Source organism: Herpailurus yagouaroundi, unplaced genomic scaffold (genome assembly GCF_014898765.1).
Source record: "Herpailurus yagouaroundi ecotype Mexico unplaced genomic scaffold, PumYag 163, whole genome shotgun sequence".
Taxonomy (NCBI): domain Eukaryota; kingdom Metazoa; phylum Chordata; class Mammalia; order Carnivora; family Felidae; genus Herpailurus; species Herpailurus yagouaroundi.
In genome coordinates, this window is record NW_024412404.1 from 19,502,778 (window position 1) to 19,521,910 (window position 19,133).

Sequence of the window (19,133 nt, forward strand, 5' to 3'; positions counted from 1 at the left end):
GGACCTGCACCGCACACACATTCTGGAGCCGTGGGCTTGAAGGGACAAGAATGAAGATGCCTGGGCCAGAGGGCCACCCGCAGAGCCCGGGGGCCAGGGGGCTGCAGCGTGAGTTCACAGATCCCGCCAGGTCATTTTGGGGACACAGGAGTGTATGTACCTCGCATGTGTGTGCGGGGGTGGTGGGAGATCTATGAACGTGTGAGAGACTCTCACATGTGTGTCTGTCAGGCGGTGTGGCCACTGGGTGCCTGAGTGTGTATGTGTATCCTTGAGGCCCAAGGGCCACTCATGCCATGTGTGTGTGTGTGTGTGTGTGTGTGTGTGTGTGTCCAGCCGGGTAGGCACGATGCCTGCACACGTCTGTGTCTGTGCCTTGACGATGGTGACACTCATGCGGGAGTGTCTGTGTGAGTCTGGGTGACTATGGGGTCCAGTGTGTGGACCTACGGACAGGCACCTGTGTAGACAGAGGAGCTGCTCGTGAACTTTGAAATGAGCAGAAAGGAAAGTGTGAGGGTCCCCCCACAGGGAAAACAGCCAGAAGGGGTCCAGACTTCTGTCTCGTAGTCTCTGCTGCCAGGCTCCCCAGGCTCTCTCCGCTCCTTAGGCGTCTCCTCTCCTCCCATGGAGCCGCAGTGGGACCGCCTGGCTCAACTGTCCCGTGCCTCAGTTTCCTCGTTTGAAACGAGTGTACTCACAGCGCCGTTATGAGGATTAAATTAGTTAATATAATGGAGGAATTGAAAACAGCCCCTGGCACACAATGAACACTCTTAAAGGATTCACTGGTGCTACCTGGAGGGGCAGAGTGGGACTGAACCGGGCCGGCCGGAGGAACGGGGTCAGCCCACAGCCTGCCAGGCACTGTCCTTGCAGAAGCCTACAAGGGAGATTGGCCCGGAGCCAGCAGAGCTGGGCAGCCTTTGGCGATGCCGGGAAAATGGAGCTTGTGCTGTTGGAAGAGTCACGAGGCACAACCTGAGCCAACTTGGCACCCACTGGCTGGGCACGTGGAGCTCCTCCCCCATCCCCTTCCGGCTTCCCAGCCACCCCCCCCCAAGTCCCTCCCACCACTTCCTACCCCAGGAGCGTCAGGCATGGTCCTACCCCCAGCCCTGTTTCCTCCTCCAACTGGCTCCAAAGGTCCACTCTTCATGCCCCTTCCGCAGATGGGGAAACTATGGCTCTGAGACATCCCCAAGAGGCATAGGTGGATGCAGAAACCTAGGACTTTGAAGACTCAGAATAGCTTGTAACGAAGGAAAATGCTAATCTGACCCCAAGGGCAGCCCACCTGGTTCTCAGCTCTTCGGGGTCTACACTGGCTTTCAGAGCCCCTGAAACGGCTCCCTCAGCTCTTCCGGCATCACGGGCTGGACCACTAACACACCCTTCCCTGTATTCACCTTATGGACTCTACCCATCTACCCAAACTCAGGAGAACATCCCCTAAGTGAATCCCTAATACACCTCTTCCACCTCTGCGCTTTTGCTCCTGTGTTCTGCCTTGCTGTCCACACCCACCCAGACCTTCATCTATCAAGGCCCACTGCAAATGCCACTTCTTCTATGAAGCCTTCTCTGACTGCCCGATTGCCTGTCCGTGGGTGGCCTCTCTCGATCCCTGGCCTCTAGGGACCTGGAGACATTCCTCTCTTTGGCCCTAACTGCTTTACCTGCTGAAAGGTCCTAGACGACAGACCAGGAGCTTCTCTGTCCACACCCACCCTCACCCCACAGGACAGGGCAAGAATGTCCATGGGCTGGGGTGCACGGTGGGCATGCACACACACACACACACACACACACACACACGCACACACACAGCTCCATAAGCCCCTCCAAGCCCTTCTACTATGGCCATTTCACATAGTGTTCCCCAGCTTAGGCCCCGGAGCTGACTTTCCTACATTCAACTGTCAGCTCTCCACTCACTGTGTGACCTTGGGCTTGGTACCTAACCTTTCTGTGCTTCAGATTGCTCATCTATCACTGGGAAGAATAGTTCTAATGCCACATGGCCGTGGTGAGAATGAAATGAGGTAGCACATGTAAATTCTTAGAACAACACCCTGCACACAGTGATCGCTATATGTTTACCATTGTTGTTAATATTTACACTGTGACAACCAGGACACAAAGAGGCACTGGACAGAATCTCTGTCCCCCAGAGGATGGGAGTCCCAGATAGGAACAGGAAAGGGGAGTCGCATTTCTAATCTCATGCAATGGTCAAACCACCTTGGAAGTAGTCATCACCGGCCCCACTTTGCAGATAAGGAAACTGAGGCTCCGATAGGTAGTACGAGATTCCCTAGGGCTCACAGCCGTAAGTGGCCAGGTTGGGATTCAGGGCCGGGTCGCGAGGGCTCCAAAGTCCATGCTCTTTCAGCAAGCCCGCTGCCTCTCAGTCTGGCAGCGAGATAAGCCGAGTACACAAATAGCTGTAATCCAAGGTAGAAAGTGGTAAGTGCCAAACAGGGACCGATAAAGGCTCGGGGAGGGCGGGCGCCTGCCTGCCTCAGGAGGGGAAGGGGCGGAGGGCAGGGCAGGCTTTTGAGAGCGGGTGACATCGGAGCACGGCCTCCAAGATGGACAGGCCGAGTGGGAAGACTTTCCGGCTGGAGGGGCCAGTGTGCACGAAGACATGGGTGGCTGCTCCCGCAGTACCTAGCGCGGTGCCTCGTGTGTCACAGGGGCCCAATGAGTATTCGTGGAAGGGAGGGAGGAAAGGCAGAGAGAGAGGGTCAGCATGCCCTGACCCCACTTGGCCTAGGAACTCCCCCTCTCACAGGGAGACAGAAGTCAATTCCTCCTATTCTCTGAAGGGTTTCATGGGGCCAAGGGTCCCCCTTGTCCTAGGACACCCCAGAGAAGTAGCTCAGGACTTTCAGGCTAGAGGTCCTGATAACTAGATGCTTTGCTCCACACCCAGGAAGAACTTTCCAACACGTAAAGCTGGACCGAGCTTCTCTGTGGGGCAGGGCGGCGATGCGTCGGAGCCGATCGCTAAATTTTCAGGCACTCTGCGAGCTGCTTGATGTGAAGTCTGCATCTTGAAAACTGGCCACGGTGTAAGTATTTACACCATGGAAGTCGGCAAATGCCATCCATCAGGTGTTCCCCATTACGGAGAGCCAGATGTTAAACACTTACCCAGCACACCACTGAGCAGTTGTCTGCCACGCACGGGAGCGAGCTCCCCGTCCCCAGAAGGATGCAAGCAGAGATTGTCACCTCCTGAGACGAATGGCACCGAGGGGCTCTGGCTTAGATGACCTCAGAAGCCCCTCTCTGGCCCCGAGAGCCTGTGAAAAGTCAGGTTTGAGAAAAAATTAATCCGAGTAATTATTCATGCTAGGAAATCATTAACCAATTGACTCAGAGGCTGGGAGTAGGGCAGGAACCAGAGGAAATGTGTGAAGCGCCACATGTCGATTTCATAGGTAGGAAGCCTTGTCTGATATCACGCAGGGAGCTGGGGCAACACTGGGACCAGAAGCGCGTCGCCGGGGCTCCTTCCACAGCCTACATGCTGGGCTGGTGGGGACGGGGACATCTTACTGCGCAGTTTGTTTGGGGTCTCTCCTCCAACAGAATATAAGCTCTGTGACAGCATAGACCACATCTGTTTTGTTCACGGTGGGATCCCCAGGGCCTAGTTTTGTGCCTGGCATGCCGTAGGTATTCGATAAGTGTTTGTTGAATGAACCAGTGTGTCTGGGATCCCTTCCTGTGGCAGCATTTGGAGAACTGGGAATATGCCATCCTCTGAGACCATTACTACTCATGCTTAGCAGCATGCAAGGCTGGGGTTCACATACTGATTCTGCCCCTTCTTGTAGGACTTTGGCCAAACCACTGGGCCTCCTGAAGCCTCATTTTTTTTTCTCTGCAAAGTGGCTTGTGCCGTCTCTGCCTGCCTCTTGAGGTTGCTGCGGCACTCAGGTAACACATAAAGCGCTCTTTACAAACTCTAAAGTGTTGTACCCATAGGAGGAAAGGGAATGCTCAGGAAGCTGGCTTTGATGGCCAGGCCAAGCCCAAGGGCTCCCAGTGGACCCTGGAGAGCGGCCAGGCTGCTGCTCTCTTTGGGCTGATGCTTCGGTACTCTGGATCAGACCGGCTCTTTGGGGAGCAGGAGTGGGGGGTGTTGCAAAACGGAACTCAAGTTTCTAAAGGGGCAGGGAGGGGAGGCTGACGTGAAGACAGCCAGGGAGAGTTGGGGGAACCTCTTCCTCCTACGACCAAGTCTCCTGGAGCAGAGGCAGCAGGCAAACCAGTAACTTTAAAAGGCATTTTTCTGTCTGCAGAGCGGTTTATTGCCACCGCACCTCATCCCACCCCCTCCCAGCCCCCAAACCCTCAGTGCTGCAAATTGCCTTAACGAGTGAGCTTGGACTGCCACTTGCCAAGTCAGGTGGGGGTGGGGTGGAAAATCCCGGCATATTCTGAAATCAAACCAGTGTTCCAAATGATTCCATAGAGAAAGGATTTCTGCCACTCTCCTAGACAGGCGTCCGAAGCCGCCCCCGCCCCCTTGGTAGAGTAGGGGAGCGAGGAGGGGGGCCCCAGCTCACTCGGGGTTGGGGATGGATGGGGAAGGAAAACAGGGGGTGGCAGTGCCCCACAGCCCTCCCAAGAGGCATCGGATTTTCGCAAAGAGGGTGAGGGCAGCGGGAGACTCAGAGCTGGGGCCAGGGAGGCAGGTGGAGAGGGTGCCCATGGAGGGGACGACACGTCAGCCTGGGCCCCCAGGGGAAAGCAAAATAGAAAGGCCCTGTGTCAGCAGCCAGGCCCCTGGCGGCCAGGCTCTCGGCTCCACTCTGTTCGGCGGGATTCTAGTCGGCACCAGCTGCAGTCAGGAACAATGCCTGGATTTCTTTCTTTCTTCTTCTTTAAAAAAAAAAAAAAATTTAATAGAGGGGAGAGAAGGACTGGAGCCACTCACTGAACAGCTCAGCATCAGGGAGGCGTCTGGGACCGTGTGTCCTTGAAAAACAGCACAGACTCAGGGACCCCACGGCTGGCTATGAGGTGCACGAAGGCACATCAAACTGGGAGCCCGCGGCCCCACCCTGCTGCTGCCTCACACTTGCTGTGTGACCTTGGGTAGGTCCATGCCCCACTCTGGTCTATTACCCCAGCAGAAGCTGCCTTCCAGACCCTGCTCAATGCTAACTCTTCTCCTTCCTCCAGACTTTCAGAGTGGTATTTGATGTGGGCAGTCCTTCCTGATAGCCTGTGAACTCCTGGAGCGCTGGGTCTGGTTCATCCTTATGTGCCCCTTGCCTCTCCCACTGCACTTGACCGCCTGTCAGTCACTCAGACACTATGCTGGGTGATGGGATAGAGCAGTGAGCCATGCTATGGCCTGAAGCTTCAGCCAGGGGTTGGACGGGGGTAGGGAGGGGATGGGTGCACATCAAAATAATTTCCCTGCCTAGCGAGGCGTCGTGCTGGGCAAATACAACTCCCTGTGCCTCAGTTTCCTAATGTGTAGAATGGAGAAGCTACTACCACTAATAAAAATCAGCTCACGGGAAGACGGAAGGAGTTCGTGTGCATGAGATACTCAGTGCCTGGCACACAGTAAGGGCTTACTAAGTAATCACTGATGATAATGATGATGCTGGAGGCATGGGGGCTGAGGCCAGGTAGACAGCACGTCTGCTAGAGTTATCAGGGCAGGCATCTGAGCATGTGGCTGTAGATGTGGCCTTGAAGGTTGATAGCGGTGTGTCCTAGGAGCAGGAAGAGTGCGAGGAGGTAAGAGTACGTATAGAGTGCTGGCGAGTCTGGCAGCCACCCAGCACGGCTACACGCATGGGTCAGGGCAAGGGGGCGTGGGCCTTGAGGCTCCAAGACTGCTATCCAGGAGAGGAGGGGAGCTGTTGAGGTCTGAGATCTTCTCCCACCCCCTCCAGTGCCAGAGAAGAGGGACCCTTCCCTCAGGGTGCAGGAGCATCCCTCGGGATAGTGGTAGGAAGCTTGATCCCCTTCTGGTCGCTAGTTCCAGACCCCCGGCGGTGCTGGACCTCCTAGCTCCCAGATGGCTCTCTGGCAGCACCAGAGGAGAGAAGAGAGCACTGGATCAGGACACCTGGTTCTTGTCCCAGCTCTGATACTTCCCAGCTGTGTGGCCACGGGCAAGCCACCACCTCCTTTCCGGGCTCGGTTTAGTCCCCGGAAAAGGGGCCATTGCGAGGCTCAGAAGATTAAGATGTACCTTGTGAAGCAAAGTGTCAATGTCGTTATACCTATTTACAGTCCTAGACTGGACCGTTCCCTCTGTGTGTGTGTGTGTGTGTGTGTGTGTGTGTTTTCCTTTCCCTATCCGGCCGGAGGAGACCCTCTGAGAGCACTCCCCCGAGCAGGGCCCCCCTCAAACCCTAAAGTGTACTGTAGCTTTATCCAAGGGTCAAAGGCTCAATCAGAGGGAGAAGGGCCATGGGACATCCCCTGTGTCCCATACTCCCTTACTTGATAGCTATGGAAACAGAAGCACAGAGTCTGTGATGTGCTCAAGATACACAAGTCGGGCAGTGGTGGGCTGGGACTGAAGGTGGCCCAGCTTCCAAAGCAGGCTCTCAGTTGACTCCCCAGGGTCTCCCATCAGAAGAAGGGGTTGCTGGCTGAGCTGGGTCTGGAACCATGGACCTCTGCCCCATGGCGGGAACTGAGAAGACAGCCTTCCTGGTGGAAGGGCCTGGGAGAGCCACGGCCAGGATGCTGGGCAGCTCCTGCCTCCAGGTAAGGAGGGGAGTGGGCCATCGGACTGGAATACTGGGAGGAGGCAGCCCAGGGGGATCTGATGTGCTGAAGGGCACATCCACTCTCTGCTGCACCCAACCACCCGCCTCTAGAAACATAGCTGCCTCACAGCTGGGCAGGGACAAAATGCCTCCCGGATCCACCAAGGTGTGAAAACTAAATCTATTCCCCGTTACCCCACTACCATGGGAGGGGACCCAGTCATTCCCTGGCAGGTGAGTAGGAGTCCTTACTCCACCCCGGAGTACTCAGAAGGTCACCTTGTCTGCACCATTGCCCGGTGATGAATGGAGGCAAGTCCCCATTCTCAACCCTGAGGTCCAGTCCCATTCCCTGGATAACTGTGAGACCTTAAGCAGGTCACTTAACCTCTCTGAGCCTTTGTCCTCGGTGGGAATTATGCCTTCTGGCTTGTGGAGAGAATAGGTTGAGGCAATATTTCCAAAATGCCTGGCAAACAGTAAGGACTCAACAAATGTGACACTTCTCTTGCCCTTTTGGTCCCTGGGCTCCCTCTTGGGGAGTGAAGGGTGAACTGTGGAGATAGAGAAGGCATTCCTGAAGAGGTAGGAAGTTAGCCCCCTGTGTGTCACTCCTTCACTCCCCCAGCCCAGCGAGGGCCCCTGGCCCAGGAGGCCATACTCACTGTACCCTATACAGGTCCTCTGCTCTCCCCAGGACCTAAAGCCTCTTACCACTGCCTTCCTCATGGCCCCCTGGACCTCCTGGCTCCCCACTCCCTAGGCCCAGGCCTAAGCAATGGCCTTCTTTCCTGCTGATGGTTCCCGGAAGGTAAGGCAATTAACAAAACCTAAGTCTACTCTGAAGATGGGTGTGGACAGGACCCTGCATTGGTGCCCACAGGCTGGCCTCATGCAGCCCACACCCTCCTGATGGGCACTAAGCTGCCTCTGAAGCCACATAATTCCTGGGCCCTGCATTGGCAGAGTGGGATCTGTCTTCCAGTTCTCAGTGGCTGGGAAGAGAAAGCACTTTCCCCTCTGCTTCACCCCCAGATCTCTAGGCCCACAGAAGCCAGGGCCAGGAAGGTGGAGGCACATCGTCCCCGAAGAGGCCTGACCATCGCCATGAGACCTTATCCTTGGTTTACAGAAGCCCAGAGAGGGCTAGCAACTTGCCCACGACCACACGGAGAGTCAGTCTATGGATGAGGATACAGAGCTGGGCCGAGAGGTCAGCAGGAAACTTTGTTAACAAGAGCCTGAGTTTGAATCCTGAATGACCATGGGCAAGTTACAGGGCAGTTTTCTCTGAAGGGGAGAATGGGAATAGCCTCGAATGCAAGGAAGTGTGAGATTCAGTAAGCCAATGCTAAGAGGCCCTCACCACAGAACCCAGCACACAGTAGGCACTAAATAAGTCACAGCTTCTTGCCAGACCCAACAAGGATCCAACCTGCCTTGTTATCTCCCTGAAAGATGAATAGAGACAGCAAGGGCCTGAGTCCCAAAGACTGGGGCCCAGGATCCCCAGGAGGCCGAGGCAGACCAAGGGCCCAGGGGAGATTTCTCAGACTTACTGCCGTCAAGTGTCATGCCTGCCCAGCCAGGAAGAGCTGAAATTACCCTTAGCTCCATGCTACAAAGCGTTGAGTCTGCTTTGTGTGCTGGGCTGCTCTCTGCAGTAGCGTGCTATTTTCCAGATGTCCGGAGGAGGGGGGGGGGGGGTGTCTTCTGGACAGGAGCTTTTGAACATGAGTGGTCACCCCGCAAGGTTGCCTCCATTCTCCATTTCCTGGAGGTGGTGAGCCCAGGTCACTCACTGAGGAATCTGGACAGAAATGTCGGGACGACAGCATCCTGACCCATCTTGAACCGGTCTAGTTCTTGGCTGAGGCTGGATTCCTGCCCTCCAGGCCCCAAAACCCAGAAACTCTATCCCGAGGTTTTAGAGCTGGGGTGGGGGCGGGTAGCTTTCTGCCTGCTGCAATGCTTTAGCTTTCCCAGGGGGAGCAGCTGTGGCTCCACACCTTCCAGCCCTGGGTCAGGCCTCCAGGGGTTTCTAAGGCTACCCCCATGTCCTGAACCTGGGCCACCCAGAGGCTGAGGGGGAGGGGCTCGGGAATGTACTCCCACAGGAATGTTCTGGGACCATGCTTCCCTGGTGTCCTGAGAGGTCTGGAAGGCTTTCATGCCACCCACCTTCCCCAAGGGTGCTCAGCTGCCACCTGAGCAGGGAACAGCAGCATGATAACAGTCCATGTGCCAGGTCGAAAGACTGAGGCCCAGAAAGGAGTGCCCTCCCTTGCACCTAATGGCATACGGAGGCAGAATTTCCCCTGGGAAAATCAAGCAAGTTCCCGGCATCCCCTCCCATGCCCCTGTGGACCTGAGCTTCCATCCTCTGAGCCCTCAGGAATCCAAGCTGAGTTCCCTGGCTGTCAGAGTAGCTAAGCCTTGAGAATGAATTCAGGGCTGGTGAATGCATTTTGCCTCCTTTCCCTCGGTGGTAGAAGGAGTGATCTAGCTGGTCCTGAAGGAGTTCAAGCCGAGGTCAGAGATGCCCACTGGAGGATGTTTTTAAATAGGGTGGGGGGAGGGTCCTCTGGCCCGCTCCTTGCACTGGCCCAGGGTCGGCGCTGATCACTGCCCAGGAGGCCTGGAGGATCTTTGAGTCTGCGTCGCACGTCCGCGCTCCCAAGCGGGCCTCGTCAATCAGGCAATGGCCCTAGCGGGTCCAGGACGTCTTCCGCTAGTCTCTGTCCTCCGGGGAGACCCCCGCCCGGGCTGCCTCCGGGTGCCCGCCCCCGGCGGTGTCATTGTTCTCTGACGTCACGCCGCGGCCCCGCCCCTCGACCCCCACTCGCCCCCCCCCCCCACTCCCTCCCCACCTCCGGCTCCTGGCGCCCGAGACCCTCGCAGCCTGCAAAACCCAGGCCGTGCAGGGCTCCCCCCGCGGCCCGGCCGGGGCTGCGCCCCCTTGCGCTCTCCCCAACTTGCCTTTGTTATTCCAGCTCCCTTCCTCGCCTCGCCTCCGACACCGCGGCGGACTGCAAAACACGGAGCGCGGAGTACCAGCCACACCTGGAATCCGAAACCGGCGCGGGGCCGAAGCCTCCCCCGCCTGTGCTGGGAGGAGAGGCTTGCGTGCGCGCGAGTGTGTGTGTCCAACCCGTGCTGTGCGGGCGCCGATTATGATTTGGGACTGAGGGTGCAGCAAATCACGAGCGGGGGGCGGCTTCTGGGTGTGAAAGGGAGGGGGGAGTAGGGTATGTGTTTGTATATGTACGTGAACGTGAGGATTTAATGCCCAGGGGAATGTTTCCTGTTTATTAGTGTATTGGGGGTTGCACAGCGCTGTATGTGTGTTTGCGGTTGTGTGTCTGTGTAAAATGTGCTTGGTATGGCCGTGTATACGAGTACATTTGTGAGGGAAAGTGTACGTGAGTGCGTGTTTGTGTGTGCGCGCGTGTGGAAGCGTGTTTGTAAAGCTGAGTGTAGGCGCGGATGTGTGTGCTGTTTGCGTAGGAGTTTCCGTGTGAGTGGCAATGGACCAGAGCCAAAGTGGGTGCGCACTTAAGTGCTCTCGGGGGTGAGTCCGCAAGGGGAACCCCTCGAGTGGGTGCACTCAGCTGCGCCTTGTGAGTGCCATCGCTCTCTGCGGCTCCTGGGGCAGCGCCCAGCCTGGGACTAGGGACTGGACCTGGGTCCCGCCGCCCCCACCCTGCCCAAAGGCCCTGGGCCGAGGGGCGCCCCCGACGGGCCTCGAGGAATCCACGGGTCTCTGGACAGCGCAGGGTGACGGGGGCAGCCCGTGTGCACTGGTCCTTCCCAGCCGTCGGGGACACAGCGCTCCAGCCTCCCGCACAACATCGCCCTCGGTGGTGGCGTGTGGTGGGGATTTCCTCTGCTCGCCCCACCAGCCAGTCCCCCGGCTTTGGGAACAACACCAAAGCCTCCTCCAGGGGGAAGGCTTTGGCGATCTTGCTGGTGACTCGCTCGCCCCCAAATCGGGTACCTGACAGCGTTCGCGGCCCCAAGTGCACTCTAGCTCGGGGCTTGCGAGCGAAGGGGGGGCACTCCGGTGTGCCGGTGATTTTTGCCCCCTCCTCAATGTGGTCCCGTACTAGCTTCAGCATTTCTCTCCTACTCTAAACTTGCAGGAGCGGGGAGGTGGGGGCGGGCAGGGAGAAGTGGAGGAAGGGGGAGAGAGGAGGAAGGTGAGTGACCGGGTGGGGGGGGGCAGTGGGGGGGAGGACGTGCGAAACCCTTCCGACCCACAAAAGGTGAAAGCTTGGAGAGGGCCGGGACCGAGCAGCGGGGAAGAAAGAGCAAAAGAAGGGACAGGAAAGGCGAGGGAGAGAAAGAGGCGAAAAGGAAAGAAGGAGAGTGAGCGGCGAAAGCGCAGAGAGCGCGAGCCGAGCGGAGTCGAGCGCTGGCGGCGGCGGCGGCGGCGGCGGCGGCGCGGCGCGGCGCGGCGCTCCGTTCCATCCGTAGTTCCGCGCCTGCTTTTGCCAGCGGCCGGCGGCGCGGGGCCCTTTGGAAATAGAATAGCCAATGTAATCTGACACTTCAACTTGCTCGGCTCCGGGCGAGTTGATTCACTTACTCACCCCCTAACGCCGAGTTCCTTTTCACTGTCTGTGGACATTAAAAAAGCGAGCGGCGGCGGGCGCCCGGGAGAGCAGGCGACCGGGCGGCGGGCGGGCGAGCAGCGACCCGGCGGCCGAGCGAGCGAGCAGCGCCGGCGCAGCGCGGTGACCCCAGCCTCCGTCGGCGCGGAGCAGGAGCTGAAGCGGAGCCGTTCTCGGCGCCCTCGCAGCGCTCTTCCCGGCCGGAGCCGGGCCTGCCCGGCAGCGGCCGCGGCGGCAGCGGCGCGTCCTCCAGCGGCGGCAGCGGCGCTCGCAGCGCCCGGTAAGTTTGGGGCCAGAACAGGGCGCCCGCTGGCCCCGGGCCTTCCTCCCGCTCCCGGTGGACTCTTGGGGTGCGAGCGTGGGGCGCTGGGTGTTGGGGGTTTTTCCCTTTAAGGGTCCGCCGGGACCAGGCAAGCCGGGCGAGCGGCCGGCGGCCAGGCTCCGCCGCGCTCCCCTTGGCGGCCCGGGGCCGAGGCCCAGGCGACCGGCGAACGCCCGGCTGCGCGGAGCCGGCTTGGGCTGCGCGCGGGGGCCGGGGCGCCTCTGGTGTGCGGGGCGTGAGTAAGGTTGTGCGCGCGCGGACCCTGTGCCCGCCTCCTGTCGGTGCGCCTCCAGCCCTCGTTCTGTACACCCAAGCAGGACCGGGATTCGGTCAGGGAGGGAAGGACCGGGATAGGACCACCTCGGTCTCGCACGTCTCGTTTGGGGAGACGCGAAGTTGTGCGCCCGTGTGTACGAGAGCCGCCGGAGACGGCGCTGGATTTCGGGGTGGCAAGGGGTGGTGATGTTAAGTTGTGCATCTGAATTTCCAGGGAAAACACACACTTTTGTAAATGGGAGGTGGAGGCGCGGTTAAGTTGTTTGTGTGTGAATTGCCCGGGGAGACGCGGCGCACGGTACCGGCGGGGAACGCCAAGGGGTGTGTGTGTGTAGGGGCTTCCCGTAGGTCTTTAGAAGCCGGAGGGGCGTTAAGGCCACGGCCTGGACGGGGCTGCCCCAGCCAGGAGGGGAACCCAGAGGGAAGATGTGCGTGTGTGTGCGCGCGCGCTGCAAATACGAAAGTAATTTCTCCGTGTTCTTTCTTCCTCTCCGTCTCCGGCGGCGGCAGCGGCCCCGGGGGAGTGGGAGGCCGGCCGGGGCGGAGGTTGGGGGGCCGGGCCGGGGCTGGAGCTGGGGTGGGGGGCGGGCTCTGGAAGCTTGTTTCACATTCCTGGCGTCTGGGCTGGGGAGAAAGCAGTGGGGAGCGCGGCCTCAGCGTCTGGGGCGCGGGCAGCGGGCGCGCGTCGCCCCCTCGCCGGGGACATCTGTCCAGGAAGCCAGGCGGGCGGGGAGAGGGCGCGGTGCGGAGGGCAGGCTCCCCGCCCCGGAGCAGCGGGGGCGCGGGCGAGGGGCGGCCGCCTTCCCGGCCATTGTGCGCCAGCAGATTTTCACGGGAGACTGCCCCGGAGCCGCCGGAGAAGGCCGGGAGTCGGCCTCAGCCCCGGGTTTAAAAGACACTCCAGGAATGTAAACAACCCGGGCAGGAGGGCGGGCTGGCGGGAGCGCGCCGGGGCAGCGGTCCCGACCCCCCCACCCCCACCCCATCCCTCCCTGGGGGACAACCCGACGGCGGGGCTGCTCAGCGCTTACCCCTTTACCTGCCACAAACTTTTTCCTCCTTTGCCTTCCCTTCCCACCTCGCCCCTCTAGCCGGGCAGAGAGCGAGGGCCTCTCCGGAGGCCGGGGCACAGAGCTACTAGCACCCGGTGCCTGATCCTGGAGGGCTGGTGGCCCGGCCCCTGCTTGGGTGTCCCTCCTCCTGCCTGGGAGCGCAAGCTTCCTTGGGCAGCGCCTGAGTAACTGGGGCTCTGAGAGCTGCCTGCCTGCCTGCCTGCCTCCCTCCCTCCCCCTGCTCCTTCCCAGCTCTCCCCCTTCTCCTCTCCCCTGACTGCTTTTCCAATGCCTTGACATGAGGGAGGGAGATTTAACTTGGCAGCCCAAACAAATGTTCTCTCAGAGGTCCTCCAAGAAGCTGGCGGCTGGGCTGGCAGGGTGAGGGCACTGCTCGGCCAGCCTTTTCCTCCTCCCTGCTCTGCCATGGCCGTTTGGAGCCCCCTGGGTGGACAGCCCAGGGCATGGGAGAGTGGAGCCCAACCCCGCAGATTTAAGAGGGCAGTGAGAAGCCGCCTGTGGAAGCCCCTGGCTTGGCGCTGGGCAGAAGCTGCAGGGATCTGCCTCCCGGTGCCAAGGGTTTTCTGGAGGCTTTTCTTGAGCAACAGTTTGTCTTCCTGCTGCAACCTGGGAACAGGGCCTGGTAGACCAGAGGGTTAACTAGGGCTGTCTCCTCCTCTCTCGTGGGTGTGAGGACAGGCTGGTTACACAGGGCAGGGCAGGAGGCCAGAGGCTGTTCCCAGAGGTGCCTGCGTTTGCTTATTATTGTTTTTTTGAAGGTAGAGATAAAGAGGTAGGCGCTGTGGTTGGAGAATGAGCAGCTTGGCTGGCGTTGAATTCGGACTTGACTTCCCTGGCGTTGGTACGGTCCCGTGAGTTTAAAAGTTGTTTGTAAGCTATCAGGGAAGTTTAGGACAGGGGGCCAGCCCCTAGCTTTCTCTGTCCTGGCTGCTTTTTGAGGGGATCCAGGGTGGGAGTGTGGTGGGGGGGGGGAGGGGGGGGGGAGTACCAATTCCTGGCCCCTTGCTTCCCCTCTGCCTGGCCCTTGTGGTGTGGTTTGTGAATGCCCCATGCCTTGCACTGACCTTTCTGTCGTCAAGTTGAGGATGTTGAAACACCAGCATCAAACAAAAGACACATTGAAAGCCCTATCTGCCACAGAGCACGTGTGACTTTGGGGCCAAGGGAATGCATCTGGAGGGAGATGGTGTTTTCCTCTAAGTTTTATGATTTCGGTTGGGTTTTGTTTCTTTCTCCCAAAAGGACAGAAGCATCTCCTCGTCCCAAGTCACGAGGTTATGAAATGCTGGGTTCACATGTAAATCTCAAAACTTTAGACTTTCGAGAACTGGTGGCAGGCGCTGTAGCTGGGGCGGGGGCTGGGGGGGTGGTGCAGAAGCAGGGAGTTTTCAGGAGTTTTTTAAACGGGTTTTGGGTTGGGGTTTGGAGGCACTCAGGGTATGGCTCACAGAGAAGAGTCAGGGGTAAGAAATTGCTGGACTTCTGGGAAGCTTTGATAACTAGCCCCGTCTTTGCAGAGAAGGATTTCTGGCTTCTTTGTGGGGACAATATGTCCCTTTTTCCTCCCAAGGAAAGAAGGGAGGAGAATCCTTGTTCCTTTCACAGCCAGGAACAAAGTGAAGAAAGGTCCAGAGACTGTGGGGTTTGGCCACAGGACCACAGTTCCTCACACACACACACACACACACACACACTCCTCTAGCAACAGTTACACATTATCTCCATACCTGGCCCCCAGAGATGTGCCCTCACATAGGACAGGTGTCCACCAGTGACTCATCCTGGAAAAAGTTGCAGAGGGAAGGCTCCCACCGAGCAGAGCTGCACATTTACTGTTTCCCTGATTGACAGAGATGGGGGGTAGATAAGGAAGGAAGGCACTCTGAGGCCTACTGTGTCCTGGGAGTTGTGTCACCAGAGTGCCCATGTGTGAAGCCACGGATACTGAATTCTCAGGCCTTGGCCAGTGTCCAACACGCAGCCGTGACCCTCGCCTCGGGGTGAGGCATTGCTGTAAGAAATTTGGGCATCAACAAGTTAATTTCCGGAAGTTTCTCTGGGCACTCTGTCACGGAACCAGGAAGCAGGGCCTGCCGGGTTGTGACTGGGTCCCCTACGTTTTCATTCATAACTTTGCTCCCGAGGGCTTTTGCCGGGCTCCTATCACCGCCTCATCTTTATGAGGTTCCTTGGGTTTTGTGTGGACAACAAAGGCCGGGCTGCAGTAATTACCCTGGACCCTGCTGCAGCCTTGCCTGGTGGCTTGCTCTGACCTCTCAGCAGGACACGGTGGCCTGTGTCCACGCCCTCTGAGAGGGAAGCTCTTTGTCCCTAGAGCCCCTGACTGTGGGGGGAGGCAGAGCCTGCCTGGGCTGTAAACTCTAGGGGTGATTCTGAGGTTGGGTCTTGCCCTCAGGGAGGATGAAGAGAGGCTGAGAAAGCCAGTCCCAGCCACAGGCTCTGGAGAGAGACCCTAGAAGACCCTTGGTGCGGTCTTCCCAGTGCCTGAGGAGATGGGGGGAAGAGGTGTCAAGAGGCTGGCTGCTTTGGGCCAGTGGCTTCACTGCTGGCACTCAGTCTTCTAATCTGTAAAATGGGTTCAAAGGCCGGAGCGCTCTGATCCCCCTGGGTTGCTATGAGGATGAGACAGATGTGAGCATTAGAGCCCTTGGCATGTGTCTTCTGAAGTCCTGGTAGGCTCTGGGTGCAGAATGGGACACAAAGGTGTTGCATTGGAGGTGCTGGAAGCATTTTCTAGAAGCCGCTTCCCCAGGCCTACTTCCCTGGAAGCTTATTATCCAGTCTCGGCTTGCATGCATGCCCCCTGTGACAGGGCGCTTACCACCTCTGGACAGCTGCTGCCTTCAGTGGACAGCTGTGTTAACGTGCTCTGCTACATGGCACGCTTTCTGGAAAGCAACCCCTCCTGACCTTCACTTTGGGCTTGAGGTGCTGGGGGTCCTCCAGACCACAGACTCATTCCTTCCTGGAAGATCACAGATTCAGGACCATACTGATGGCGCTGGGGAGTGGGGTCGCGGCAGGGGCCCAGACTGGTGCCACAGACATGTCCTCAGGGTCCCACAGTGTGAGGATTGTGACCTGTGGGGGACCCAGAAATGTGTAAGACGGTTCCTGCTCCTTAGGAGCTTGTAGCCAGTAAGGCCAGGAAGATCAGTCCAAATAAATAATTAACCGCTACCAGCTGGCTGCCTGCCACAGGGCGCATGACAGCAATAACCACAGCCCCTCGCCTTTGTGTATGGCACTTGGTGGATTTAGAAGCACTCTCCAAATTTACTGAACTCCAACAACAACAGTGGAAGCTAGCTTCTATTTGGAATTACCGCCACTTAACAGAGACGAAAACCGAGTTGCGGAGAGGTAAAGCGACCTGTAGCTAAGCTGGGACTCAGCCCCGGGCCTCAGAGATGCCTGCACGGCTGCCACCTTCCCAGCCCACCCACCAGGCAGGGACACGGGCGCAGAAGTCATTGTGACCGCCGCAGAATGGGGCCTAGGGAGCTGAAGTTAAGGAGGAGAAGCCATATATAGGCAGGGTCACGGATGGGCCTACCTGTGTCCACCCCCACCCCTACCGCCCCCCCCCCTTTTGGCGGACGCAGCCCGTGCCCCCAGCGGCTGGGCTCCTTTCCTTTGGCATCGTGTCTTAACAGCCGGAGCTTGCTCTGAACCCCAAACGCTGCCACTTCTGCTGGGGCCCACGTGTCTGTGCGTGGGGCTTCAACCCCATCCCTGGCCCTAGAGCAGGAAGCAGAGATGTTTCCAGGCCCCAGGTCCCTGGGCGGCCCAAGGCTCTTCCCTGGGCTGTGATGGTTTCTATAGATACAGACGTTGACTCAGCCTGCCCCTCCTCTGGCTGAGTCAGTCCCCAGGCTGTGTGGGGTGGCCGCCCTGTGGGGGCTCTTGGGTTCCTTCTACCCCCTGACACGGCCCGCCTGCTGCCCACGCCCCCGTGCCTGGTTCTCTGGGGCTCGTGTGCCTGCCGCCCCAGGACGAGGCTGCGGCTGGTGGGGTGCAGAGCAGGGAGCAGCCAGGCAAGCTGAGCTGGCGCCTCCCCAGGAAGCCTGGCCCAGCCTGGCACACCTGTACAGGTAATGACTGTAGCCTGGGAGGGCCCTGGGTCCCGCCTGTCAGGCCCAGCTGCTGGGGTTACTGCAGGATCATGCTGGGGGAGGCCGGGGTGTCTGAGCTAATTAGATTTCTTAGATTTCAATGCTCCCCTAATCCTGTTAGCCTGGCTGTAATTGTAACCACTTGAAGGTTTCAGCCGTGGCAGGCTGTTGAGGACAGACGGTGTGGGGACTCCCCTCTGCCCTAGCCCCAGCCTTAGACAGGCAGCTGGGGACTGGGGACTCCTTTTCCAGTTCTCCAGGGGCGGGGGCCTGGGTGATGGTAGGTGTTAGTTATGCTTTTGTGCAGAATCTCAGCACCACGGAGTATCTGAGCAGGCATGGCCCTGAAGGATCATCTGGCTCAAACCCTTCACTCTATAGATGGGGAAACAGAATTCTGCAGAGGGGCAGGGACCAGCCCGGGGCCTCAATGGCTGGTAGTGGCAGAGTGCCTGGGTCTTGTGGTCTGGCTTTGTGATCTTTGTCCCTGGAGACTTCAGGACAGGTCTGGAATTGTACACGGCTCATGAACCCTCCAGAGAAGTCGATCCCAAAGATAGGGGCTGGGGGGGTTTCACTTGTCCCAAAGCCTGCTCCCCAGTTGGCATTACCCGCCCCCCAGTTGGCGTGGCCATATGGGTCACCTAGTCTGACCATTACCCCCCCAACACACACACACACACACACACACACACACACACACACACACACACGCACACATGGGTCTGCATGCCTACATACATATATGCTGCTACCTCTGATGGCCAGGGTTGCTGCTGAGGCCTCAGGCCTGCTCTCCTAGGGCTCTCAGACATGGGGGCTTTCTCTCTTCCTCCCCTGTCCCAGATTCTTGATCTCTTGGAGGATCCAATTCAATGCAGATTATTGGGTGGGGGGAGCGGTGTTAGAGTACAATCTCTTTGTACTTTCAAAGGCTCTTGCAAAAAAAAAAAATTTTTTTTTGGTGTCTGGTTTAAATGGAAATGCACCCCCTCCCTATCCTTTCTCCTGCCCTTCCCCCATTCGCATTACCCGCAACTTCATTCGTCCAACCACAGAGGTTAGTGCTTGGGGGGAGTTGGGGGTGGGGGTGGCTGTGATGCCTTCAGAACCCCTACCCGGGAGGTTCCCACCCAGCAGTCCCATCCTGTCCTCCACTTTGCTCTGAAGCAGCAGGGAGAGGTATCTGAAACCCTCCTGCCGTTCTGGAAGCTCCCTGGCTCTGTTTTGCATCCCTGAGCACGTAGTAGAGACCTGAGGGGCCACATGGGTCACCTAGTCTGACCATTCCTTTTCTAGCCCAGGAAACTCAACTGTGGAAAGAAAGAATTGGCTGTATCCAAGGGCAGCAGTGAATTAGTGACACAGCCAGGCCTGGAACCCTGTCTGTCCAGCCCATTAGCTCATTAAACATTCGAGCATCTACTGTTGGCCGGGCACAGCCCCGTGAGCCGTGCTTCGGAGCTCATCAATAAATGCAGATGAGCCTGGGGAGGACAGGGTCCGTTTCTGAGAGCTCTTGGGGTAAGGAATGAGGAAGGGGCTTTTCCACGGGACTCCCAGATCCTACACAGCTGGAAGGGGATGGGCATTAGCATTCCAACCCGGCAGCGTGTTTCTTAAAAGGTAACCGTAGGCTGGTTGTAGCGTAGATTTGAGGGAAATAAAATAGAAAGTCTCTAGGGAGGATGCAAAGTTTCTCCTCTGCCCAAGCCTATTTAGTCCAAGAAGATGAGTGGCTCCCTCCGTCTGTCCCCCCCCCCCCCCCCCCCCCCCAGCCCTCCTAGTGCTGACTTTTGTCCTTTGAGGGCTAATGGCCTGCTGCCTTGTTCCTGCTAACACTTCCTCTGCAGATGGGGAAGCAGGCAAGGAGCCCTCTCCCTCCACCCTGGGAGTCACCTGCATCGGGCCCTGGTGAGAGCACATGAGGAAGAGCCGGCAGGCTCAGGACAGGA

At 58.4% G+C, this 19,133-nt stretch overlaps 1 protein-coding gene and 1 long non-coding RNA gene across 6 annotated transcripts in view; one reads left to right on the forward strand and one right to left on the reverse strand.

Moving 5' to 3' along the window:
- Positions 1–2,087: 2,087 nt before the first annotated feature.
- Positions 2,088–9,510, reverse strand: LOC121036850 (uncharacterized). The gene is made up of 2 exons (XR_005793509.1): positions 3,160–9,510; positions 2,088–2,447 (listed from the first exon to the last, which is right to left on the reverse strand). It is a non-coding gene; the product is annotated as an uncharacterized LOC121036850 (long non-coding RNA).
- A 2,066-nt stretch (positions 9,511–11,576) lies between these two features.
- The window catches only part of ZMIZ1 (zinc finger MIZ-type containing 1), a 234,249-nt gene continuing 226,692 nt past the window's right edge, over positions 11,577–19,133 (forward strand). For all 5 annotated transcript variants that reach the window (XM_040485550.1, XM_040485554.1, XM_040485553.1 and 2 more), the window contains exon 1: positions 11,577–11,651. The gene's annotated coding sequence lies outside the window, so the exon portion shown is untranslated. The remainder of the gene's footprint in view (positions 11,652–19,133) is intronic.